The sequence below is a fragment of the Macaca nemestrina genome, chromosome 12 (assembly GCF_043159975.1).
Source record: "Macaca nemestrina isolate mMacNem1 chromosome 12, mMacNem.hap1, whole genome shotgun sequence".
NCBI classification, from domain to species: domain Eukaryota; kingdom Metazoa; phylum Chordata; class Mammalia; order Primates; family Cercopithecidae; genus Macaca; species Macaca nemestrina.
In genome coordinates, this window is record NC_092136.1 from 59736563 (window position 1) to 59764384 (window position 27822).

At 44.3% G+C, this 27822-nt stretch overlaps 2 long non-coding RNA genes and 1 pseudogene across 5 annotated transcripts in view; 1 reads left to right on the top strand and 2 right to left on the bottom strand.

The window, feature by feature from the left end:
• The window catches only part of LOC105488681 (uncharacterized), a 61303-nt gene that overhangs the window by 4542 nt on the left and 28939 nt on the right, over window positions 1–27822 (bottom strand). For 3 of the 4 annotated variants that reach the window (XR_011610889.1, XR_011610888.1, XR_011610887.1), the window contains one exon: window positions 1156–1248. The exons of the other annotated variant lie outside the window; for it this stretch is intronic. This is a non-coding gene — a long non-coding RNA (uncharacterized lncRNA). The remainder of the gene's footprint in view (window positions 1–1155; window positions 1249–27822) is intronic. 4 annotated transcript variants of the gene reach the window in all.
• Window positions 9272–10459, bottom strand: LOC105488680 (V-type proton ATPase subunit E 1 pseudogene; annotated as a pseudogene).
• LOC139357522 (uncharacterized) lies at window positions 15790–27495 on the top strand. The gene is made up of 3 exons (XR_011610891.1): window positions 15790–15928; window positions 17409–17460; window positions 27296–27495. It is a non-coding gene; the product is annotated as an uncharacterized lncRNA (long non-coding RNA).

Below are 27822 nucleotides of genomic sequence, written 5' to 3' on the forward strand. Positions count from 1 at the left end.
ATGTCCAATCCCCACTTTCGATCATGGCCTGAACTAGATTTTCTGGTTTAGATTGGAATGTCTTTGGCAGACAGGGGAGTCTATCAGTCGGTCAGGGGGCTTAGATTTTTATTTTTGGTTTACATGGGGGAATAAGCCCTTTGTTCCTGAAGGGAGGTCATGTGGCACATCACAGTGTCCACCACAGATTACCTCTTGTGCCACTTGGATTCATTTCACAGAAGTCTGGAACAGCTCCTCTAGCATGCTAATGAGTCTCTCTTCATGGTGGAAGTTAGAAGAAAGATAGTGGAAAGAATTATAGCTCTCTGAAGCCTCTCTCAGGACAGCAACTGATACTCATCATTTTCTTCTTTTATTCTTTTTAGCTTTCCTTCACCCTTAGTGGGCATCTCTGCTGATTTCAGTGGCTTACCTGATGGTGTGATGCAAACTTTCTCCCTGGGGGGTCTGAGCCCCAGTATCCATGCTGTTCTCAAGCCATGCTGCTGCACTTGTCTTTTTACCATCAAAATAGGGCAGGGACTACCAAGAGGCACCCAAGTGGGCCAGCTGGCTGCCAAGCATATCCCCCATGTCTCCATTTTCTAACAGTTGTATTATCAGGATCAACAATCAGGATCCTGATTGTCAAATCAGGATCAACTCTACAGCCACTATGATCATGCCTCTTCTTGCCTGCTGGCCTCTGCACGCAGGAACCCACAGTTCCTAGGCAACAACCATAACCCATTCCCCTGCTGGATACATTTCCCCATTGGGAATCAGAGCCTCTAAAGCAGCAGAGCCTAGAGTTGTAGGGGCAGAAATCACAAATTTCCCACGTTGATTACTGGGAGTGATGGTGAACAGGGCCATACCTGCTTTCTCTCTTTGGTTCTGAACCCTTATGTTTTACCTTTTGGGAACAGAACACCAGGTTGTTGGTTTAAAGTGTATACTGCATGCTAGAAGATGGCACCTCCTCCTCTCTAGGAATTACTTCCATGTTTGTGCTTCAGCTGTGCATCTACCAGCTGATTCTATCACTGTGTTAGGCTGGCAGTTTCTAGGTGGTCTGCTGTAATGTGACCAGTGGATACAATAGTCATATGCCCACTTTACACCTCTTTTGCTGAGAAGTGGTTCCTGGTATGACATGATAGGATTCCATACCTGTTGCTCAGACACTCTGTAAGCCCTTGGATAGTAGTGATGGTTGAGGTCCAGGAGGGGAAAAATTCATTATGAACAAAGTTTTCTGCAGGGCTGGTAGTGGGAAAGGTGAGACAACGTTTTAGAACTTCTGAAACCTATTGTGGAGGCTTCTAGGCTATTGGATAATGACTAGAACTTGGGGAGGGAAAGGTATTTAAAGATCGAAAGCTTATACAGGCCCTGCCTCTGTGGCGAACTGAGTGCCTGGCTTGGAGAGTGACTGGCAGAGGGAAAAAACGGGCTGCCTGGTTGGGACAGAGAACTTCCTAGTTAATTTGGAGTAATTTAAACAGGCATTCGCTTAGGGTATCTACATTTTGTTGTGTCAGGAAACCTGTACAAATAATCTGTACAAGTGGCCAGCCAATTCTTGAGCTGTGAAACTGCAAATGGGATTCGAAATTCCAGACAGCAGTCTAGCACTGATGGGGAAAGGTCTCCCTCTTGTGGAAATTTTAGGGATTACTGGAAAGCTGGTAATCTATACATTTAAGAGCCGAAATCCGGAAGAAATTTTCTCTAGTCAGGCAATTCCAACGCAGTGTATGTAGAACCCCCAATAGTAGGGGCTGCAATTTATTTGTTTATTTTTATTTATTTATTTATTTATTTATTTATTTATTTATTTATTTATCTATCGAGATGGAGTCTCACTCTGTCGCCCAGGCTGGAGTGCAGTGGTGCAATCTCAGCTCACTGCAAGCTCCGCCTCCTGGGTTCACACCATTCTCCTGCCTCAGCCTCCGGAGTAGCTGGGATTACAGGCGTCCACCACCACGCCTGGCTAATTTTTTGTATTTTTAGTAGAGACAGAGTTTCACTGTGTTAGCCAGGTTTGTCTCAAACTCCTGACCTCAGGTGATTCACCTGCCTCAGCCTCCCAAAGTGCTGGGATTACAGGCATGAGACACCACGCCCAGCCAAGGGGCTGCAATTTAAACTCAAGCTATCTGGATTAGAATCCTTGTTCTGCCACTTATTAGTTGTGTGACCTGGACAAAGCACATCAGTTTTTGAGCTTCAATTTCTTTCTGTGTGACATGGAGATAAGAGATAATATAAGGTTGTGAAGATACAATGAGATAGTACTTAGATCAACAGATAAGACAGAAGAAGACTTTTAGTACCTGAGGCAAACTTTTAAAGTTGCATCTTATATTTCATCACCAACTATACAGTATCTACAGCCTTACACATAGTAGATGCTTTATCTGTATTGACTATCATTGATTTAATGAGGTCTAGCTGATAACTTCCCCAGTCTTCCATGCCTTGTCCACACTGTCTATTGTCAGGAGAGAGGAAATCTATGGTTACAGTGAGGTGGAGGCCGAAGGAAAAGTTAAATTTTAAGAACTGCCCCTCACCACCCTGCCCTGTGGAAGATGTAGGGAGTATTTACTTAATGACAATAACTTAGCTCTATCTAGAGTCAGGGAATCATCCATTTATTCCCACCCACCCCTGCCAACACACACACTGTTCTGTGTCAGGCTCAGACCAAGAAGCTGGGGATATACCTGTTAGTAGGAAAGGCCCTGCCCTACAGGAGACTCCAGCTCAGGAGAGGATAGGGGCAAGAATAACATACTTTCCTCCCCCCATCAGCCAGCATGAGGAAGCAGCACAGAAGCAGTGCAGACCTCCTGTCAACAGTCACATGAACACCCAATGTCACCAGTGTTGACAGATGATCTTCCAGTCATTCCTGGGAGAAGGCCCTCCATCGCAGCTGCCTACATCTTACATAGGATGAAGGTCACCTCTCTGTGTCCTGAGATCTTGCCACACTCCAATCACACTGTCTCATGTGGAAATTCATTTAAAATGACTCAGGATACTTGTAAGCTCCACTGAAGCCATCAGATCTTTGACACACAGGAAGGGGAGTGTAATGTGGAAGGAAGTGTCTCAGCCCCGTTCTTGGGTAGGCTGAACAAGGGTGAAATCTAGTCCTGAAAACTAGACAGTTATACATTTTATTTTACCCCATCTCTATTCTGTGAAGAAGCTAATCCTTGGGGGGATATTTTTCAGCTTCCAAATAGAAATTAAACTAGGAAACCAATATATGTGGTTGTGCATGCATATTTGTGTGCACATGAGTGCATGGGTGGTGTGATGGATGGGCACCCCCACCAATGCAATAGCTCTCTGACTTCATCAATGCATCCAATCTATCCTCCTTTTCTCTCTGTTTACCCACCTGCTCCTGGCTTTCTGCCATTTAAAATTATACTTTGTAATCTAACATTATAGTAATTCCTTCGCAGATACGCTCAGCTCCTGCATTCCCCTCTCCTCTGTCATTTTCATCTGGCTGAACTTCAATCTCAAATGATCCCAATCACTTTTATTTTCTTCTTCTGAACCAGAATAGCTGAAATTGTTACAGTAAATTCTATAGCTAGAAAAAGTGATATAATGATAAATTCATGATCCCCAGACTCACATGGTTCCTCAGTGCTGCCTGGTAATTTTTCCATGTTTCTCTAGTCAGCTTGCTCTTTTTCTACAATAACTTTTTCATAACTTTGTAGATCTTTTCATATTCTCTGCATCCTCTGCCCTCACACCACCCACTTTCACTTATTGATTTTGCCTTCTATTTTAGAGATAATTTAGAAGCCATGCAGACAGACATTCCCTTGTCTTTGTTACAACAGATTAAAACCCTGCTTGCATCTGTAGCCATCCTCTCCCTTTCCCCTTCTCTTATATCCTAATATTTTACAGATGATGAAATACAGGTGCAGAGAAGTTATATAGCTTGCCTAAGATCACACAGCTGGCAAGTAGTCGAGCCCAGGTCCCAGTTGATGAAACATCCCTCTTACAAAGGGCTGATACATTTATATTCTTCTATCTCTCAGGGATCTGATTATCTTAGTTATTCCCCCTCTCCTAGTTGAATTTTTTTTTTTTTTTTGAGATGGAGTCTCGCTCTGTCACCCAGGCTGGATGGAGTACAGTGCCACAATCTCAGCTCACTGCAACCTCCACCTCTCAGGCTCAAGTGATTCTCTTGCCTCAGTCTTCTGAGAAGCTGGGACTACAGGTGCGCACCACTACACCTGGCTGATTTTTGTATTTTTAGTACAGACGGGGGTTTCACCATGTTGGTCAAGCTGGTCTCAAACTCCTGACCTCAGGTGATCCACCTGCCTCGACCTCCCAAAGTGCTGAGACTACAGGCGTGAGCCACCTCGCCTGGCCCTCTCCTAGTTAATATTAGGTCATCAGTGACAAAAAACTGAAAATAACAGCAGCTTTAAAGGAGGTCAACATTTATTCCTCCCTCACATAGACACAGCCCATGCAGGACTTGCATGACAACACTGTGATCAGCAGGAAACCAGGCTGCTTTGATCTTGCCCACCATCCCCAAAATGTGGCTTCCATCTTGTGGCTCATGCTCCAGCCATCATATCTACACTCTTGCCAGCAGGAAAAAGAGAGCCCTTTCCTTTAAGGACACTTCCTAGAAGTTGCACAAGACATTTCTGCCTTTATTTCCATGGCTAGAACTTGGACACATTATTCTACTGCAAGGGAAGTGAAGAAATGTCATTTTTGTTCCAGGAGGTAATTTACTCTGCTGAAATTCACAGACTCTACTACCATAGAAGATGAGAGAATGGCTATTAGAGGACAAAGACAGTCTTAGCCACACTGTTTCTGACATTTTCAACCTCTCTTGCTCAATTTGAAAATCCCATCAAGATTCTATCATTAAAAGTCAAAATGAGGCAAATCAACACAAAACAAATGCAAGCTTTTTACTAGACCTAACCCAATATCCTTCACTACCAGTGTTTCTCTGCTCTGTTTAACAGAGAGTATCTCGAAAGAATGTCCTGCACATGCTATTCCCATTTCCTTGCATTTTGACCACCACCAATCTATTAAAATGGCTAAGGCACCTTATGACTTCCACACAAATATATCTAAGGGGCCCTTTTCAGTCTCTTTCTTCTCGATCTGTCAGCAGAATGGGATGCATTTGATTGTTCTCATCGTCTTTGACACTTTCTTCTCTTGGTTTCTCCGACATCTCAGTCTTAGTTTTTAGATTGTTAAAGCAAACTAAATATGGCCTGAGAAAGATTCCATACTTCTATATTTGAATCATCATTGACAAATCGTAACATAGCTTAATAGGCACACAAGATTGAAAACCTAATTTAAGACTATGCATCTGTAATGATAGCTGAGTCTTGGCCAATCCCAGCAGTCATACTTCAACCACTCATAGACTGCTGAGTGTTCAAACTGTGTTCAAATAAGGCAAAGGCCAACCTGTAACCTATCCAGCTGTTTCTGTACCTCATTTCCGATTTTTGTATATTACCTTACTTTTTTTTGTCTATAAATTTGTTCTGACCATGAGGAACCCCTAGAGTCTCTCTGAATCTGCTTGATTCTAGAGGCTGCCTGATTCATGAATCATTCATTGCTCAATTACACTCTTTTAAATTTAATTTGGCTGAAGTTTTTCTTTCAACAACATAAATTTGTCACTAATAAGAGTTTTAATTTTTTTCCAGTTTGATTTTCTGTCTTTTGTATTTTGCTTATGGTAGGTTTTGTAATGTGGATTCTTTTTTTTTTTTTTTTTTATACTTTAAGTTCTAGGGTACATGTGCATAACGTGCAGGTTTGTTACATATGTATACTTGTGCCATGTTGGTGTGCTGCACCCATCAACTCGTCAGCACCCATCAACTCGTCATTTACATCAGGTATAACTCCCAGTGCAATCCCTCTCCCCTCCCCCCTCCCCATGATAGGCCCCGGTGTGTGATGTTCCCCTTCCCGAGTCCAAGTGATCTCATTGTTCAGTTCCCACCTATGAGTGAGAACATGCGGTGTTTGGTTTTCTGTTCTTGTGATAGTTTGCTGAGAATGATGGTTTCCAGCTGCATCCATGTCCCTACAAAGGACACAAACTCATCCTTTTTTATGGCTGCATAGTATTCCATGGTGTATATGTGCCACATTTTCTTCATCCAGTCTGTCACTGATGGACATTTGGGTTGATTCCAAGTCTTTGCTATTGTGAATAGTGCCGCAATAAACATACATGTGCATGTGTCTTTAAAGCAGCATGATTTATAATCCTTTGGGTATATACCCAGTAATGGGATGGCTGGGTCATATGGTACTTCTAGTTCTAGATCCTTGAGGAATCGCCATACTGTTTTCCATAATGGTTGAACTAGTTTACAATCCCACCAACAGTGTAAAAGTGTTCCTATTTCTCCACATCCTCTCCAGCACCTGTTGTTTCCTGACTTTTTAATGATTGCCATTCTAACTGGTGTGAGATGGCATCTCATTGTGGTTTTGATTTGCATTTCTCTGATGGCCAGTGATGATGAACATTTTTTCACGTGTCTGTTGGCTGTATGAATGTCCTCTTTTGAGAAATGTCTGCTCATATCCTTTGTCCACTTTTTGATGGGGTTGTTTGTTTTTTTCTTGTAAATTTGTTTGAGTTCTTTGTAGGTTCTGGATATTAGCCCTTTGTCTGATGAGTAGATTGCAAAAATTTTCTCCCATTCTGTAGGTTGCCTATTCACTCTGATGGTAGTTTCTTTTGCTGTGCAGAAGCTCTTTAGTTTAATTAGATCCCATTTGTCAATTTTGGCTTTTGTTGCCGTTGCTTTTGGTGTTTTAGATTTGAAGTCCTTGCCCATTCCTATGTCCTGAATGGTATTACCTAGATTTTCTTCTAGGGTTTTTATGGTATTAGGTCTAACATTTAAGTCTCTAGTCCATCTTGAATTAATTTTCGTATAAGGAGTAAGGAAAGGATCCAGTTTCAGCTTCCTACTTATGGCTAGCCAATTTTCCCAGCACCATTTATTAAATAGGGAATCCTTTCCCCATTTCTTGTTTTTCTCAGGTTTATCAAAGATCAGATGGCTGTAGATGTGTGGTATTATTTCTGAGGACTCTGTTCTGTTCCATTGGTCTATATCTCTGTTTTGGTACCAGTACCATGCTGTTTTGGTTACTGTAGCCTTGTAGTATAGTTTGAAGTCAGGTAGCGTGATGCCTCCAGCTTTGTTCTTTTGACTTAGGATTGTCTTGGAGATGCGGGCTCTTTTTTGGTTCCATATGAACTTTAGAGCAGTTTTTTCCAATTCTGTGAAGAAACTCATTGCTAGCTTGATGGGGATGGCATTGAATCTATGTATATTTAGAAAACCCCATTGTCTCAGCCCAAAATCTCCTCAAGCTGATAAGAAACTTCAGCAAAGTCTCAGGATACAAAATTAATGTGCAAAAATCACAAGCATTCTTATACACCAGTAACAGAAAAACAGAGAGCCAAACCATGAATGAACTTCCATTCACAATTGCTTCAAAGAGAATAAAATACCTAGGATCCAACTTACAAGGGATGTAAAGGACCTCTTCAAGGAGAACTACAAACCACTGCTCAGTGAAATAAAAGAGGACATAAACAAATGGAAGAACATACCATGCTCATGGATAGGAAGAATCAATATCGTGAAAATGGCCATATTGCCCAAGGTAATTTATAGATTCAATGTGGAATTTTTATTTTATATTGTCAAAATCCTGACTTTTCCTTTTATGGGTTATGTGTTGTGTCATACCTAGAAAGACCTTCTATGCTCCAAGAGAAAAATCCTGTGCTTTCTTCTTCTACTTCATTTATTTATTTATTTATTTTTTTGAGACAGGGTCTCACTCTGTCACCCAGGCTGGAGTGCAGTGGCATGAACTCGGCTCACTGTAACCTCTGGCTCCCAGGTTCAAGTGATTCTCTTGTCTCAGCCTCCCAAGTAGCTGGGACTACGGGCATGGGTTACCATGTCCTACTAATTTTTGTATTTTTAGTAGAGACAGGGTTTTGCCATGTTGCCCAGGCTGGTCTTGAATGCCTAAGCTCGGGCAGTTCGCCCACGTCGGCCTCCCAAAGTGCTAGGATTACGGGCATGAGCCACAGTGTCCAGCCAACTGTGCTTTCTTCTGAAGAAGAAAAAAAATAGAAATTGTGGCTCACATGGATCTTCATTCAGACTTGACGTGTCCCACTGGGAAGCTCTGCTGGCCCCAGCTGGTTCCAAGCATCATTTCTTAGAAAATGTTGCAGATGTCACTCCAGAGCAGGGATCTGCTCAGAGGTGGGGCTGGGCAGAAACCCTGTTTGAAAGGTCTAAGGGCCACACTGGAATGTAGGGATTCACTTTTTTTTTTTCTTTTTTTTGAGACGGAGTTATGCTCTTGTTGCCCAGGCTAGAGTGCAATGGCAGGATCTCAGCTCACCACAACATCTGCCTCCCGGGTTCAAGGGATTCTCCTGCCTCAGCCTCCCAAGTAGCTGGGATTACAGGCATGCACCACTGTGCCTGGCTAATTTTGTATTTTTAGTAGAGATGGGGTTTCTCCATGTTGGTCAGGCTGGTCTCGAACTCCCAACCTCAGGTAATCCACCCGCCTCGGCCTCCCAAAGTGCTGGGATTACAGGCATAAGCCACCTTGCCTGGCCAGGGATTCACTTTTTTTTTAAAAAAACTTTAAATTATTATTATTGTTTTTTGAGACAGGGTCTGACTCTCTGTTGCCCAAGCTGGAGTGCAGTGGCACCATCTTGGCTCACTGCAACCTCCACCTCCTAGGCTCAAGCCATCCTCCCATCTCAACCTCCCGAGTAGCTGGGATTACAGGCATGTGCCACCATGCCCAGCTAATTTTTTTTTTTTAAATAGAAAGAGGGCTTCACCATGTTGCCCAGGCTGGTCTTGAATTCTGAGTTCAAATGATCTGCCTGCCTTGGCCTCCTAAGGTGCTGGGATTACAGGTGTGAGCTACCACACCCAGCTGCGATTCACTTTTGACCAAGAGAAAAAACTTAAGATGAATCCAGTTGTCCATAAAGTGACAAGGAATATCTGCTGCACATTTGAGGATCTTCTTATCAACTTAATACAGAATCTGGCATCTTTACATCTCCTTAGGGCCAGATGACCATAGCCACTCCCAGCCTCAGATACTTTTTTTTTTTTTTTCCGTGTAACTCTTTTAATAAATAAAGCATATTCATGGCTTAGATTTTAAATCACATTTACAGATGAGGGAAAACTTCTAGGCCTAAACAGGTAACAGTAAAGTGACTACTGCTGGAAGGAGTGGTGTGCCACACGCACCTTAAGCCTCAACAGTGGGGACTGCAGGGCCAAACACCAAACACATCACCTCTAGGCCAGACGGAGAGTGGAGACCCAGGAAGCCCATGCGACCACCATCTGCCCCTTCCCCTAGTGCTGGAGAACCAACTGGACACTGTGTTACTTTCAGATGAACTGGAGGTGGGTCCTGATCATATTACATGAAGCTTTCCACCACTGTGAACAATTAGGCAAGGCATGAGTGACAAGAGGGGCATCACTGATAAATACAGAGCAATACTGGGGCAGTAAAGAGGAAGCTACAGAGACATTCGTGTTTCTTCAAATATCAGAAGCTTCCACATCATAGCAGGAGAGCTGAGGATGAGCTCCACCTCCTGAAGGCTTAGTCCAAAAACTTCCTGTTGGCATTTGCACCAAACAAGGCTCCCCGGACTTCTGGCATCATCTGCTGGGCTATGAGATCCAGCCGGCTTTCCAGGGTGTTGGAAACCTTTATTTTACGATCCCCATTATAGATCTCAACTCCACCAGCTATGTCTTCAGGCAGGTAGGACTCCTGGTCAATTTGGACATCAACATCGTTTTTGGTGGCAATTTTGTACATAGGGATTGCCTTCTGCACTGCAGCCTTTACCAGAGGGAAATTTTGTTTCCTGCAATGAACAATTATTCGGGGCTCCAGCAACTGGTACAAACCCTGGAGAACCAGTCCATCCAGCAGCGCTTGGTACCTGGTTGTGTCTTTTACCACCTTGCTGAGTCTCTGTTTTGCTTCATTTAGTAGGTCTGTGATAAGGTCATCTCTCGCTCTGAGGACTTTGAGTCTCACTTAATTCATCAAATTGGACATCTGAATTTTCTTCTGCTGCTCAATCTGTTTCTCTTTCTTCTCATAATATTCCATAATCTTTAGTCTTTGGGTTTGCACAAGCCAACGTTTCTCTATGTTGAACTCTTCTTCTGCCTTTGCATTTATTTCTTCTGCTTTCTCATTGGCTTCTTGTTCAATGAAAGCCATCATATGCTTTATCTGCTTTTGCACGTCAGCATCGCTGAGAGTCATGGCGAGAGCAATGCTAGGTCGGTGAGCAGCAGGCTCGAGTTTACGTTTAAAGGGTGAGGGGAGATGAATGGGCAAAGGGAAGCCCTGTGCAGATCTCGGTTTCCTTTCTCAGATACTTTTAATATATTGATGAATTTCAGATTTATATTTTCATTTCATGCCTCTCTTCTGAGCTCAGACATCTCTAACTTAGCTATGTCCAAAATGGAACTTTCGATCTTTCATTCTGATTTTGACACTGCTCCAGTCTTTCCTAACTAGGGATAGGTGCCTTGGCATACCAGACACTTCGAGTCATTACATTTTTAAAAAAAATTTTTTTTAAATTCTTTTTTTTCTTTAAACCATTTTTTCTTTTCTTTCTTTTTTTTTTTTTTTGTTAGGTAGGGTCTTGCTGTCTTTCCCAGACTGGTCTCAAACTCCTGGGCACAAGGGATCCTCCTGCCTCAGCCTCCTGAGTAGCTAGGACTACAGGCACACACCACTGCACCCAGCTCTTGGAGTCATCTTTGATACTTCATCTCCCTTTACCCCTACATTTTATTAATTATCAAGTCATGTCTGTTTCTTCTCTAAAACCTATCCTAAATCTTACCTCTGATCACCTCTGTAGCTATTGTCTTAGCCTAAGTTACTACCATCTCTATCTTAGATTTCTACAAGTTATCCTAACTGGTTTCCCCTGCTTTCACCATTGCCCCCAACCCCACAGTCGATTTCCCATAGCCCACTCTTCTCTTTTGAAATTGTATATCAGATTGCTTCATTCCCCTGATGAAAATTAATTAATTAATTCTACAAATTAGTATAGAGATCTACAGTGCTCCAGGCACTGTTCCAGGTATTGAGGGATACATTAGTGATGGGGATACATCAATGTTTTGAAACTAAGTATTCAAAAATCCCTGCTGTCATAGAGTTTACAAAACAGCAAACAGTGCCATGAAGGAAAATTAACAATGAAAGGGGTTGGGGAGAGCTGGGGTGGGTGTGCAATTTGAAGCAGGGTGATTATGGGATGTCTCATTAAGAAGACTATATTTGGGTGGCCAGGTGCGGTAGCTCACACCTGTAATCCCAGCACTTTGAGAGGCTGAGGCCGGTGGATCACAAGGTCAGGAGTTCAAGACCAGCCTGGCCAAGATGGTGAAGCCCCGTCTCTACTAAAAATACAAAAAATTACCCGGGTGTGGTGGTGGGTGCTTGTAATCCCAGCTACTTGGGAGCTTGAGGCAGAGGACTTCTTGAACCCAGGAGGCGGAGGTTGCAGTGAGCCGAGATCATGCCACTGTACTCCAGTCTAGGTGACAGAGTGAGACTCCATCTAAAAAAAAGGAAAAGAAGACTATATTTGGGCAAAGATTTGAAGGAGATGAGAAAGTAAGCTTTGTGGATATCTGAGAGAAAATATTCCAGACAGAAGGAACAACACGTGCAAGGTGTTGTGGTGGGAGCACATCTGGGCAGTGCTGAGGAAGAGCAAGGAAATGACAGTGGCCGGAGTGGAGTGGGGAATGGAAGGAGTAGTAAGAACTGAAGTCAGGCAGTCAACGAGAGACTGAAGTCAGGCAGTCAATGAGAAGGCCATTGCTGGGACTGATCTGAAGGCCTTGAGCAGAGAGGTGGCCCTGCCTACCGCACCAACCCCAGCTCCTCTGGTTCCTGCCCTGGTACACGGAATGCATGCTTATTGCTGTTTGAACACACTCAAATATTTCCCTTTTATGGCCTTCACACTTGCTCTTCCCTCTCCCTGGAATCCTCTTCCTCCCAGATCTTTATCCCATGCCTCACCCCTTCACATTATTTATGCTTCTGCTCAATGGATCTTTTCTGACCACAGATTTGAAAATAGCACCCTACCTCCCTTCTGTGTTGATTAGGGTCCTACTAGGAAAACAGGAACTACACTGTGCATTTTCATAAGATAAAGTTTAATACAAAGAACTGGCTACATGGGTGATTGAAAAGGCAGAGACTCCAACCAGGAGAGTGAGGCGACCCAGAGACTAGTAACCAAGACAAGTTGCGACCACCCCTAGGTTGGAGGGACAGAGAAGAGATTTTTTTCCAGGAACAAGGTCACTGTGTAGAAGTGACCTATTCAGCAATGGAGGCTTAAATGAGATGCAGTCACAGTGGAGGCAGAGGACAAGGTGGTGAAAAATCCTGGCAGGCTGCTTGATTCTGACTGCCAATCTCCTACCAGTTGCTCTGAATGGTTAAAGTCCACCAGCTAACAGGAGCCTGGGAAATGCAGCCTGCAGAGATCAGCTCCCCAACAATTCAGAGCCAAGCAGGAGGAGCTCTGGAAGCAAACCTGAGGAGCAGGACCTCACCCTGTCCTTACCCAGTTTTATTTTTCTTTAGGTCACTTATCCCTACTCCTATTCCATTCTATTTTGTTCTACTCTAATATGCTCTGTTTAGTTCTTTTCTGTTCTAGTGTTTCTATTCTACTCTCTTCTATTCTATTTTACTGTTTCTATTCATTTGTTCTCTTCTCTTCTATTTTTTACTTGTTTGCTGTCTGTCTCTTCCACTAGGAATGAACTGCACAAAAGTAGAGACTGTTCACCAGTGTAACCCAAGTAGCTAGAACAGTGGTTGGAATATTACAGGTGCCAAATAATTATTTGTTGAGTGAATTAATGAATAAATTTGCTTGCTGTTAAGATTCAAGAGGGCAGGAAATATATATACTGTGTTCATTATGATACACCCAGTGTCTACCACAGTACCTGGTTGGCATGTGTATTAGTTTCCTAGAGCTGTTGTAAAAAATTACCACAAACTTCGTGGCATAAGGCAACATAAATTTATTCTCGTAGTTCTGGAGATCAGAGGTTTGAAATTAAGATGTCAGCAGGGCCACACTCCCTCTGAAGGCTTCAAGGGAGAATCTGCTCTTTCTGCTTCTGATAGTTCCAGGTATTCCTTGGCTTATGGCTGCATCACTGCAATCTCTGCCTCTGTCTTCAGTGGCCTTCTCTTGCGTGTGTTTCTTATAAGGACATTTGCCTTTGGATTTAAGGCCCATCAGATAATCAAGGACCCTGAGATCCTTAACTTGATTACATCTTCAAAATTCTGTTTTCCAAATAAGGTCACATTCACGGGTTCTGGGACGTGGGCATAACTTTTGGGGCGGGAGAAGCAACTATTTAACCTGCTACAGAACTTAAGAAATGCTTGCTGGCTGACTGGCTAGACTGACTAGTTTCCCTGGGTCTACTTTTGCCCCTGCCCAATCCATCTTCCACAATGCCACTAACCTGACCTTTCTAATTAGAAAAAGGCTTCTTTTCTTTTTCGTTTTCTTTTTTTTTTTTTTAAATCATAACTTCCTACTTGGAAGTTTGAAAAAACTTCTGTGTTTTTCCATCCTAGGGGGAAAAAATTCATACTTCTTAGCTCAGCTACAAGATCTTCCATCTGTTGTTCTCTGCGTCCCTATTCAAGTCTCTCTTCTCCGACTCTCCCCACTTTTCACTTTGTGCTCCAACCACATGGGTGACCAGGGTCCTCTGTACGTTTGTGAAGTATATGCAGTTTCTTCTTCCTCAAATAATTTCCTATCCTTTGACTGTTTGGCAAACGCCTATTCATCCTTCAAGTCTCAACCAAAATGTCTCTTCTATGCTGCCATCCCTGCACACTGACCCCACACCCCTATCTAGAATCCTAATATGTAGATGCTCATTTGATATTTGTTTGAATAAGTAAATGAGCCCAAATGGGATGGGGGCTGAGAAGGGTAGGACCTGGATTGGGCTCGGGTCTGGAAGAAAAGGAAAATGGGAAAAGTCACACCTGGTATCTGGGACAGGTGCCAGTGACTGGTGGGATGCTGGGACTGGAAGCATTTGGCCTTTGAGTAATATGGCCTGAGATAGATGTGATGGGAGGCCTGCCTATGGGAGGTGGCGAGATGGCACAGGGGTGTGTGGTCTGGTGTTAGAGGACCAGCAGATGCAAGGCACAGGTGGGCTGTCATGCTATAGAATCTAGTCTTCTCGGGCCACAGTTCCCGGGATGGGATTAATTAACTCAACAGACCACCTTTGTTATGAGACCTGGGCACAGCTGTGGCCATGTCTGAAGGGGGACCCAGGAGCACAGGCAAAACAAAATGCAAAGCCCCGATGACCAGAGGCCTCTCTGGAGACCAGTGGGAGGGGGACGATAAACGGAGGAAACAGATGGGACCTATCCAGCTCTTGGGGATCAAAGAGCCCCCACAAACACCACTCCTTATGTCCACTGAGTAATGGTCTTTAGTTACCTAGGCACAGAGGGTCCTAAAGGAGAGGACTGTAGATCACTGAAGGGACTTGGTCGTGGGCGTCTGAGAGAGGCTCTGGTCTTTGGGAGTCAAGAGCTGTAGGTCCCGGTCATTGAATGACCTGATTGTGAAGCCAAGCCTAAGTGAGCTTGAATGAGGGGTTCTGGTCACTACAGAGCCTTAGAGAGAGGCCCTGGTCACTGTGCGCATGACCTAGGGGCCCTGGTCACTCGGGGGTGGGACTGGGGGCTACATGAGGGGCCCTGATTCCTGAGGAGACTGATCTAGAGGCTGTGGTCACTAAAGGACTTGAGCGGGGGGCTCTGGTGACTGAAGCCTGAATGAGGGGCTCTGGTCAGTGGGGGCTTAAGGGAAAGGCCACTTCTGTTATTCCTGAACTGAGGTGGGGAGGGCTTCTCAGTGCTCCCTGTCAGCCCAGCATTCTCCTGTGCCCTCCCAACCTGACCAGCATGGCTCGCAATAGCCAGAAGATGGCACTGTGGCCTCGCATGATGAGAAGTGGGCAGGCTGCAGGCAGTCCTTGGGGTGAATAAGCTCAGCAGAGACAAGCTCAGGTGCTGCCTCCAGCAGCTTTGGGAGCTGCAAGAATTTGGGAGGGGGTGTGGTAAGACAGACCTTGATCAAACTCTCTGGGGTGATGGCCCAAAGCAGACCCCCTGGAAGCAGAGAATGCTGTGCCATGGGTTAGAAGGCCTCAGTGTCTTCCATAGCTCAGAAGGCAGGACGGGCTTGGTCAATAGCTCCAGAGCTCAGAACAAACTTTAATGCAAATGTGGCCCAACATACCCAGATACACTTTCACTCCAGGATGAATGCAGCTGTCCCTGTCACACCACAGATCCAAGACAAATTAAGATGTACCCTGAACATTAAGCTGTCATTTCCCGGCACTCTCAGTATTCCAGAAGGAATTAAGAGTCTGCACTCTGGCACAGTCAGAACTTGTCATAGCCCAGAACTCAATACCTCACTCATAGGGTGTGGCCACATTCCAGAACCATGTCACAGTCCAGGGCCTTGTCATACCCCAGATATAGACACAGAGTGGGGCTCTGGCATCCCTCAAATAATGGCACGTCCCAGGAACCTCCATGTACAGAACAACCCAGGGCCTGTCCTGTCAATCTTTATATGCTGGCACTTCCCAGGGGCTTGTGACAGCCCCTGCTTGGCCCTGAGCTGTGATAGCATCTGGTATGTGACAGCTTGGATGTGACAGGGCGCTAGGATATGGCAGTATTGAGTATACAACAGAGTCCTGAAATGTCCCTGTATTGAGGGTTGACAGGGCCCTGGGCTGTGACTTTATCCACAGTGTGCAGTAACTGATTCCAAAACTCACACCTGTGGGTCTGGCCGTCATCAACAAGTATTAGTGATCAGAATTCAAAGCAATTATGGTGACAAGCCCCGTGGGGGATACAGAGTGTACAAAGCAGTGATTCTCAAACTATCCATAGTGACAAGACCAATTTTATTCTAAAAATTTGCATTTCAAATCCATTGCAGATTGACATTTTTGTAAAATGCAATTAAATTGCTAGAAAAACAAAATTTGGCCAGCGTGGTGGCTCATGCCTGTAATCCCAGCACTTTGGGAGGCCGAGGCGGGCGGATAACCTGAGGTCAGGAGTTTGAGACCAGCCTGGCCAACATGATGAAACCCCATCTCTACTAAAAATACAAAAATTAGCCAGGTGTGGTGGTGGGCGCCTGTAATCCCAGCTACTCAGGAGGTTGAGGCAGGAGAATCGCTTGAACCCGGGAGGCGGAGGTTGCAGTGAGCCGAGATCGCACCATTGCACTCCAGTTTGGGGGACAAGAGGGAGACTTTGTCTCAAAAAGAAAAAATAAAAGAAAAAAAATTTAAAAAGACACAAAATATGAACCCAGTTTGTAAAAATAAACTTTTTATTTTGCAATAATTTTAGATTTGCAGAAAAGTTGCAGAGAGTGGACAGTTACTGTGTGCCCTTCATTCAATTTCCCCTAATGTTACTATCTTAGATAACTGTGGTACATTTATCAAAACTAATACATTAGCAATGGCATGGTACTATTCACTAAACTACAGACTCTCTTCAGATTTCAGCAGTTTTTCCACTAATGTCCTTTTTCGGTTTCAGAATCTAATTCAGGATACCATATGGCATTAGGTGTACTTTTTGTTATTAGATTAAATGATAAATAATTATTCTGTCAAATTGCTATAAACATTTCAAATGCTTACTCTCCATTTCTGAACTTACTTTCTCATGGGAACAAATAACTTGTAGGTGGATACTGGCCTGTAGGCCACACCTTGAGTAGTGCTGGTATAAAATGGCTACCTGTCATATATACGGTGGTGTGGCAGGGAAGTGAGGGGTGGGAAGCAACTGGCATTTGCAACTAGAGCACAGGGGTGCGGAGGAAGCAAAGGTGGTGGTCATGTGGATGGGTCTTGGCCATGGAACACAGTAATGGAAATGGGAAGCTTTTGGAATGCAGTCCCAAAAGATACCTAGTAAGATGGTGATCCTGCAAGTGTGCATTTGTGTGCATTTTTTGAAGTTTTGTTGTAAATACCTGCAACAACCAGCAGGTCCTGATGATTATTTATGAGCTCATTGAGCTACAAATGTGGGTAGAGAACTTAGAATTTTTTTTCTTTTTCTTTTCTTCTTATTTTTAGAGAGGAGAAGAAATACCACACACACGGATCAGATGCCTCCAAGCTGAAGAAGGTGAGGCATAGAGATCTCTTACCACGAGGGAACATATCTGAGCCAGTCAGCACCAAATATGTTAGCAGTGGCAGGTATCTGAGTTACTGGCAGCGAATCTGTACCCGTCTGCAGCAACCTCAATTCTTGCCTCCGTAGAAGAAAGAATTCAGCCAGGCACGGTGGCTCACGCCTGTTATCCCAACACTTTGGGAGACTGAGGTGGGAGGACCATGTGAGGTCAGGAGTTTGAGACCAGCCTGATCAAAATGGAGATGCCCCATCTCTACTAAAAATACAAAATTAGCCGGGCATGGTAGCGCATGCCTATAATCCCAGCTACTCAGGAGGCCGAGGCAGGAGAATCGCTTGAACCCAGGAGGCAGAGGTTGAGGTGAGCTGAGACTGCGCCATTGCACTCCAGCCTGGGCAACAAGAGGCGAAACTGTATCTAAAAAAAGAAAGAAAGAAAGAAAGAAAGAAAGAAAGAAAGAAAGAAAGAAAGAAAGAAAGAAAGAAAGAAGAAAGAATTCGACTGAGGAGCATAAGGCAGAATAAAGGACCAATGCAAATTTCAGAGCAGCAGTGGAAGTGTATTAAAAAGCTTTAGAATAGTAAGGAAAGAAAAGTAGGGAAGTACACTTGGAAGAGGGCCAAGTGGGTGACCTCAGAAACCAGGTGCCGAGAACTTATAATTTGAAAAGACAAAGTTGGCTCTGGAGATTCCACAGTCTGACCTAGGCCCCTGCCAGTCCAATGACTCTGGTGAGTCAACGTTGTCTTTTAGACTTACGTCTAAGATTGCACGACATGAGATCCGGAAGCACAAAGGTTCAGGGATAGCAAACTCCCCCCGAGGAGGGAGGAAGGGAACAGGACAAGGTGGATGTGTTCATGCTTCAGGGCTTCATCCTGCCCACGTTATGATTTGGGACTCCAGCAAGCGGAGAAGGTAAACACACTGGTCTTAGTCTCCCAGTGACTGTACGGTGGAGTAAATAAAGTAACCCCAAGGAGGATTCTGAGGATGAACTGAGAGTTATATGCAAGTGTTGGCATGATGTCTGGCATGAAGTAGGAGCTCCCCCTTTCTGCTCAGGACAGTCCTTGTGGGGTGATCAGTTTTCTTATCTTTAACTGCTTCTTTTCCTCCAGGTTCCATTGGTTTCATAAAGCTGTAATCAAGGTCCTAGTAGGAGGTGCCTGGCCTAGGTCTCATCACATCCTGGATTCTGTCAGCTTCCTTCTCTTTGCATTAGTGCCACTCATCCTTCAGGTGTCGGAAGCTTCCAGTGGGTTTCACAACACTTCCCTCCCATCACCTCTAAGATGCGTTTGCTGCTAAACACTTTCTGTAGTCTATCATTATTGCTATTTGATTATGAGTATAGTAACAGCAAAAACCATGCATGTCTTATTTTCCACTCTATTTCCAGCACCTAGCCAGTGTCTGGCCCAAAGTCAACATTCAGTAAACCGTTGTTGGATGAATAATTGGAAGTAAAGTATGTGATTTTTTCTTTAAAATATTTTGAGTGTAGTTAACAGACAGTAATAAACAATGCACAGTCAGGTGTCAAATAATCTTTTCTTGGAGCTGAATAGGTTGCCTGGAAAAAAGATAGATCTGATATATATGAATTCAATATACCATAAAAATGGAATAAAAAGTCCTTGGGGGACAGGTGCAGTGGCTCACGCCTGTAATCCCAATGCTTTGGGAGGCCAAGGTGGGAGGATCGCTTGAGTCCACGAGTTTGAGATCAGCCTGGGCAACACAGGGAGATCCCTATCTCTACAAAAAAAAATATATATATTAGCTGGGTGTGGGGGTGTGCTCTTGTGGTCCCAGCTACATGGGAGGATTACTTCAGTTCGAGGAGGCTGAGGCTGCAATGAATGGTGTTTGTGCCACTCCTCTCTACCCTGGGTGACAGAGCAAGATCCTGTAAAAAAAAAAAAAAGTCATTGGAAAAGAATAACATTTTTTTTGAAATGGAGTTTCGCTCTTGTTGCCCATGCTGGAGTGCCATGGTGTGACCTCGGCTTGCCGGAACCTCTGCCTCAAGCAATTCTCCTGCCTCAGCCTCTGAAATAGCTGGGATTACAGGTACTTGCCACCACGCCTGGCTAATTTTTTGTATTTTTAGTAGAGACTGGGTTTCACCATGTTGGCCAGGCTCATCTTGAATTCCTGACCTCAGGTGATCTGTCCACTTCAGACTCCCAAAGTGCTGGGATTAGAGGTGTGAACCACCGCACCCGGCCAAGAAATTTATTCAATATAAAGTTCTGGGAAAACTGGTTACCATCAGATCAGCCTAGATCCTCTTCTCACATTGTATACCAAGTACTTTCCAGATGAACTAAAGAGCTTTAAAAAAAAAAATTCCCAGAAACACCAAAATATTTATCAAATCTCTGGAAGGAAGTAATGTTTCCATCTTAGAAGCAGTAGAAGTGATCACAAAGGAAAAGATTAACTGACTTGGCTATGGAAGTATTTTAAACTTTAGCACGTCAAAAAATAAAAGTTAAGCAAAATAAAAAAGGCAAACTAGGGAAATATTTGCAGTCAGCTGCATCAAGAACTCCCATAAACTGACTTCAAAAGAATACACTGAGGCAGTGAATAGCAGGCAAAATACATGATCAGATGATTTTCCAAAAGAAGAAAGACATAAAATGGTGCTTAATCTTCATAATTAAAGAACTCCAGGAAGGAGAGGTCAGTGGTGGCCAAAGAGTCAGGGAGAATTTTGCAGGGGAGATAGAGTGTAGGCTTGTTCTTGAAGACAGACTTTAAAGAGACGGAGGCTAGAGATGCTCACATTAGTGGGGCCTCCCCTGCCTACTGACTTCTCCTGTGTTCCCTGACTTTACAGAGCTTCTGAGGCCTAGAACTGGATTCTAAGTGTCTCCTGGGCCACCATAATCTCTCAGTAATGGAAGCAGCTTTACTCATAGAAGCATACCACTGTGGAACTTAGGGAAGTCTGGCAGAGGGGAGTTCTGGAAGGAGGATTCTGCAGCAGTGGGGAGCAGGGCAAGGGCCTTGAGCTTCCCATCCCTATCCCCACCTCTTTCCCCAGCAGTCTGAGAGTTTTCTGACTTCAAAACTAACTGCTTGCCCAGCCTTGTCCCCAACCTCTAATTGGAGTTGGGCTGTTCCTTTTTAACAGCTTTCCCAGGAATGTGAACAAAACTTTGATTCCTCTGAACAGTTTGAACTGGCATTTTCATTTTAGGGTCTTTTCTTTATACTGTATTACTGTGAATCTATAGCTTTAAAAAATTAAACAAGCAATACATAGTTAATGAAGAAAGTACTGATATAGATGGCATTTTATGAAAGTTTTTCTGAAGAACAGAGGAAGAGAAAACATAAGATATAAATAGCTCACCTACGTCAAATTTCCAAAGCACAGGATTCGGATCACACAATAAGGAGACCCTGGCACTGGGCTTTCTGGTGCCTCTCCACTAGGTTCCAGGCCTGGCTAGATCAGGACATCTCACTGGGAGGCGACATTGGAGAGATGTCTTGACATCGTTATTGCCTCAGGGCCAAAAGCCCCGATTCACTCTTGCAACTTTCTCCTGCCAGGCCTCCCACTCAGCTCCCTTTCTGGTCTAAAGATTGTGACTCATCCTCAGCCGTGCATGGCGGCCATTCTCAATCTTTTCTCCACCACCCACACACAATGGATGACATCCATATTCATACACACTCTCAAAGGTTAAACCCAATTTTATCGAAACCCTGGAAGAATTTTGGCAGGAAATCAAAGCCAATGGCAAAAATAACGATTACATTTCAATGCAATACAATGACTTGAAAATGACATGACAATTGGTGTGTTAGCAATCTTCCCACCGCTGCTGGGTGCATGTGTAGCACAGGTTTTGGAGAAGCAATTCCTGAGAGCTGGTTGTGGTGCCACTCCCTCTTCTCCCCAGTGAGGGGGACATTATTATAGGGGTAACTTAGTAGTGTGTCACTGTTAAGCCTCATGCATCTATTTTTAATTGCAGTTATTGGGGCTTATTGTGTATCTGTTTACACGTCTGTTTTTTTTTTTTTGAGATGGGGTCTTGCTCTGTTGCCCAGACTGGAGTGCAGTGGCGCAATCTCGGCTCACTGCAAGCTCCGCCTCCCGGGTTCATGCCATTCTCCTGCCTCAGCCTCCCAAGTAGCTGGGACTATAGGCACCTGCCACCACACCCAGCTAATTTTTTTTTTTTTTGTAATTTTTAGTAGAGACGGGGTTTCACCGTGTTAACCAGGATGGTCTCAATCTCCTGACCTCATGATCCGCCTGCCTCAGCCTCCCAAAGTGCTGGGATTACAGGCGTGAGCCACTGTGCCCTGCCTATGTCTGTTTTCACAAATAAACTTTTCTGTTAATTACTGTCTCTTTAGTGTCCAGCACAGTGCCTGACATTAATCAAGAGGTTAAACAAATGACATTAATCAATGATTAAACAAATGAGGGAACAAGCCCACTTTGCCGTGAAGCTTGTATGCCCCTTGCTCTGACTCTAAGAAATTCTGCCTTTCCTGTCTTCTAATCTCTGGCCAGCCCACCAGCAGCACTCTGCAACATTTTCTAAACACAGTTTGCCTTCTTGTTTGAACTGTTTGTGCTAGTCCAATATGTCAACCCTGACACCTTGGCCCTGTTTTCTGGACGTCTTTACTCAACACTTCTGTCTTTTCCAGTCCTTAAGAGTCTTTGAGATAGTCTCAAGAACTGGAGACTGAGAGGTTTCTCTTAACTCTCCCTTCCCTAGCAGGAGCTCTGGGTTGGCTCTCCACGTCGATTTTGAATATTTGACAGTAGATTTATGCCTTATCCACTTATTTTATAGCACCCAGAGCATGTAGTGCAGGCCTAGACAAATAGTAAGTCCATCTCCTTTGTAGTATATATCACATTTTCTTTCTTCTTTTTTTTTTCTCTCTCTCTCTCTCTCTCTTTTTTGACACAGTCTTGTTCCATAGCCCAGGCTACAGTGGAGTGTAGTGGCACAATCTTGGCTCACCGCAACCTCCACCTCCGGGATTCAAGCAACTCTCCTGCCTTAAGTCTCCTGAGTAACTGGGACTATAGGCACATGCCACCATGCCTGGCTAATTTTTTTTTTTTTTTGTATTTTTAGTAGAGATGGGGTTTCACCTTGTTGGTCAGGCTGGTCTCAAACTCCTGACTTCAGGTGATCCATCCGCCTCGGCCTCCCAAAGTGCTGGGATTATAGGCATGAGCCACCGCGTCTGGCTATGTATCATATTTTCTATTAAATAAATAATCATACAGTTTGTCTAACAGCTGTGTCTCCTAATTGGAGGTGAGTTTCACAAGGACATGAATTCTATTTTTTTTAGACAGAGTCTCACTCTGTCGCCCAAGCTTGAGTGCAGTGGCATGATCTCGGCTCACTGCAACCTCTGCTTCCTGGGTTCAAGCAATTCTCTGCCTCATCCTCCCAAGTAGCTGGGGTTACAGGCGTTCACCACCACGCCTGGCCAACTTTTTGCATTTTTAGTAGAGACGGGGTTTCACCATGTTGGCCAGGCTGGTCTTGAACTGCTGACCCCGTGAGCTACCCACCCTGGCCTCGCAAAGTGATGAATTCTATTTTATACACTGTTGTTTCCCCAACACTTTGCATAAGGCTCAATACACAGCGGAGGTCAATAAAGTTGTGTGGTAAGAGTGAATGAATGAATGAATGAATGAACGCATCGACTGAATGGCTGACTTGTTATACTTTTGATAAATGGGAGGGTTTTGTTTTTTTTTCTGAAAAAAGGCCTTAATGCTGAAGGTTCTGTTTGTAGAGGGAAAAACAGGCCTTAGGGGCAGTTGGTAAACAAGAATAGTGGTTAATGTTTAAAGGAACTCCATGGGCAGCTCCATCAAGTGCAGGGAGCCCAGCATGAGTTAAAACAAAGAGGAAAAAATGGCTCTGGGAATGGGGGGAACAGGAATAGGGATGGTGAATCACAGTTTCCTATATCTGGCCCACCAAGTTTTCCTGTAATTTGTATTTACCTTAGACCTTGTACTAAGTTCCCAGAGGATGTGGAGTAAAAGTGGAAGCTGGTTTGTTTATGTTACACTGTTCATGTGGATTACTGCGTGGCAGAAACATTTTGGAGGGTTATTGCTAATCACCCCAATGTATGTGGGCTGGGGCTGGGGTGGTCAAAGCCGGCCTTTTGGGGGACAACCCTGGGATTGCATCAATTAGCCCAGTAGGGCCCACACCTCCTCATGAGACCCGGGCGCAGCTGTGGCCCCTCTCTGGACAAAGGGCATAGGGATGGAGCAGAAGGCAGAGCCTTGGAGATGAGAGGCTCCAACAGCTTCTCAGGGGAGCAGAGGGAAGCAGAAGACAGTTGCGTGGCCTGAGGGAACCTGCCCAGTTCTTGTTATGCTCACTAGACCTTAATTAAAGACCTTTGGTCATGCAGCTCTTAGCTCTTAGGTCAGGGTCCCTGAGGAATGAGGCTGATCAAGACTGTTAAAGGTCTAAGCACATTAAAGATTATGCTTGGTTTCTACATGTTATTCAAAACAAAATGGTATAAGCCATAAAATAAGTACAAAGACAGTTAATAAAATGTATCCTACGATGGTCATATTGATGGTCTTTTGCAAATACTGAATTCTTTTTTTTTTTTTTTTGAGACGAAGTCTCGCTCTGTCGCCCAGGCTGGAGTGCAGTGGCATGATCCTGGCTCACTGTAACCTCTGCCTCCCGGGTTCACACCTTTCTCCTGCCTCAGCCTCCCGAGTAGCTGGGACCACAAGTGCATGCCACCATGCCTGGCTAATATTTTGTATTTTTAGTAGAGATGGGGTTTCACCATGTTAGCCAGGATGGTCATGATCTCCTGACCTTGTGATATGCCCGCCTCAGCCTCCCAAAGTGCTGGGATTACAAGAGTGAGCCACCGTGCCCAGCTGCAAATCCTGAATTCTTAAAAAACTTTTTTTTTCCTGTTTTGTGGTTTCTGCTTTCGTAATGTCATAGCTCTTTCTTATCAGCTTATTGAAGAATCCGTCCCTGATGAGGGGTCTGAGGGAGGATTCCTGTCAATGAAACTTGAATGAAAACTAGAGAAACATGTCCTTAGCTCACGGAGAAGCAGAGTGAGGACCCCGATCATTGATGGGCTCAGTGAGGACCCTGGTTACGAGGGGACTGAGCGAGGGTCCCTGGGAGGCCTGTGAAGGAGACCCCTGGTCACTGAGGGGGCTGAGCTGGGGCACCTTTGTTGAGGTGTCTCAGAGAAGGTCCCTAGTTACTGACTGGGGTGAGGGTGAGCTTTGGTCCCCGAGGAGCCTAAACAAGATGCTGTGGTCATTGGGGACCTGTGGAAAAGTACCTGATCACTGAGGGGTCTGAGTCAAGGGCCCTACTTGCTAAGGGCCTGGGTGGAGGCATCTGGTCACTAAAGCCTGAAGGAGAGGGTCCTGATCAGTGGTTCCTGAGTGAGAGACTCTATTACTGAGAAGGCCAAGGAGGACGTTTGTGTCACTGAGTTAGGGTGACCAACTCCTGACAAAACTGAGGGTGGGGGCCCTGGCTCTCAGAGGGTTGAAGAAAGGGCTCTGGACACTGAGACGACTGAGGGTATTCAGTCAACGGGAAATATAAATGAGGTGCTTTTCCCAGCAAGTATGGGCTCACATAGGTGGGACAAACTGCCCAATGTGGGATCTGGTAGCTGAGATTTCATGGCCGGGTTAAACCACAGTGGTCCTTAATTCTTCCTCTTCCTCCTTCGGTCTGACCTGCAGGTCTTCTAGATACCAGTAGATGGCACTGCAACCTCACATGTGGAGGGGGCAGCTGGCTTAGGTCCCAAGAAGGGGCCCAGGTGCAAGCAGGTGAGACGTCAGAGAGAGAGGAAATTAGTTGCCCCTCTGACCAGATTCCCTGGAGAACCAGGCTTGGTGGCTTAGATCCCCTAAGCACAGCCACCTAGAGGCCAAGTCCTGATATCACAGACCAACTAGTTCCAAATACACTCTTACTTTTTATGTTGGATTCATTCATATGTTTTTTGTTTTTTTTTTTTCAGCAAGTGTACATCCAATATATGATAGAATTTGAGTTAGGTGCTGAGGATACAAGGGTGATTAAGCAAGGTCACTATTTTTAGAAGCTCATGGTGTCGGAGGTGAAAATTAATATACATAAAATAATTACAATAAATGTGATAAGGACTGAAGAACAAGGATATGCACAATGCTTTGGAGGCCCAGGGAAGGTCTGAATATGCAATTTGAGGAGGTTGTGAACGTGTGAGGAGGAAGAGGTAACATTGAAACAGGGTCTCAAAGCATGAACAGGGATTTTGTTTGTGAGGCACACATGAGGGGAAGTATCTGGGGCAGGAGCAAAGGTGTGAGTAAGGATGTGAGGTGTGTGAGAGAGCCTGGGGTGTCAAGGGATCTCCATGCGATCCAAAGCATCTGGGAAATAGAGAACACTATAGAGGTGGGCTGGGAGGATGGTGAGGAAGAGGAATGACATATAGATATGGGGGAAGATCATTAAGAATCTTATACCCATATTTAGGGCTTTGGTCATAGTCCTTAAACAGATGAAGAATCAGGAGAATTTTCAACAGGCAGCTGAAATATTCTGGTTTCTGTTTAATTACTTTGGTAGCCAAGTTGTAATTAGAGGAGGGATAGACTGCAGGCAGAAACCCAACTAGGCAACCAAGTTAGAATTTATGAGAGTTAAATAAAGAAGGATGTTACGGAAAAGAAAACAGATCTGAGGGGTGTTTAGGAGGAAGGATGAGCAGAATTTTGTGTCAAAGTAGATGTGAAAAGTAAGGGAGAACGAGGAATGTAGAAAAATAATAAATATTAATGTTTACTAAACATTTAACATTTGTAATACTTTATCTCAATAATCGTAACAGCACTCTCTAAGGTAGGAATTATTACCCCTGTTTTCAGATGAGGCAACTGGAGCTCAGAGAGGCTACGTGATTTGTCTAAGGCCACACAGCTAGTTCTGTCCCCTGCCTGGTTTTCCTATGTTAAGCCTTTTCTGTCTCCAGCTTCCCCTCCAGAGTGAGATTTAGGAAATCCTTCCTTAAAATCCTCCAGTGGCCCCCTATTGTGTACTTCACAGTTGCATCAACCTTTCTCCACCTCATTCTAAAAATCAGGCAGGCAGGACTGCTGGCATCTCCCCAAAGGGCTAACTTTTCCTGCCTGTGTGCACTTTTATATGTGGTACACTGCTGACAACTCCCCGACGGGCTAACCTTTCTCGTCTGTGTGCACTTGTATACGTGCTGCACCGCTGACAACTCCCCAAAGGGCTAATCTTTCTTGCCTGTGTGCACTTGTATGTGTACTGCCCTGCTGATGCACATTCCAACTGACACCTTCACACATGCTGGCTCCTTCCGCCTCATCTGCACCTCCCTCCTACCCACTGACCTTATTAACTTATACTTGTCTTTCGAATGTCATTTCCTTAGGGTAGATTTTATGACTCACCCTCAAGTCCTTGAGGTTAGGTCTATGTATAATGTACTGTCACAGCATTTAGTACTTTTCTTTCATAGCATAGATCACAATTATAATTAAGTCACTATTTTCATAATTACTAGCTTAACGTCAATTTCTTCCACTGGATTATATACGTTTTTTGAGGTGACGGAGGGGCTACTTGAGGGGTATTCATAGCAGTTTTGTTGTAGCAACAAAAATACCATGAATTAGTTCATAAAATGTGATTAAATATTCCTTATAATGGAATATTATGCAGCCACTAAAATGAATGAGAGCTCATGCCACCCTCTCTCAATTTCCAGCCAGGCCCTGTTGACAGAAGAGAAGACTCAAGCCTGATGTGCAGACAGCTCTGCATGGGACACAGCCACCAGATAGAAATGGCCAGAGGGAAGGGGAGCCCAACTTCCATACTGCCTGGAATAACACATATCCTGGGGACAGGTTTACACTGATTTCTGGGTGGTGTCTGGTGATTTTGTCAGACTGCGAAGAGCTAATGCAAGGCATATATTGGAGTTAATCACTTTTGTGAGCAACTGAGCTCTATCTGTTGGATCTTCTGAGAATAAGTGTAAGATGTTCCATTTATTTATTTATTTATTTATTTATTTAGACAAAGTCCTCCTGCTCTGTCGCCTAGGCTGGAGTGCAGTGACCATAGCTCACTGTAATTTTGAATTACCAGACTTAAGTGATCCTCCTACCTCTGCCTCCCAAAGTCCTGGGATTATAGGCACAGCCACCATGCCTGGCCTGCATTTGTGTATCTCCTGGCCTTACCCCTCCTTAGTCAAGGGTTACCTCTGGGGTGTTAGCTGCCTCACAT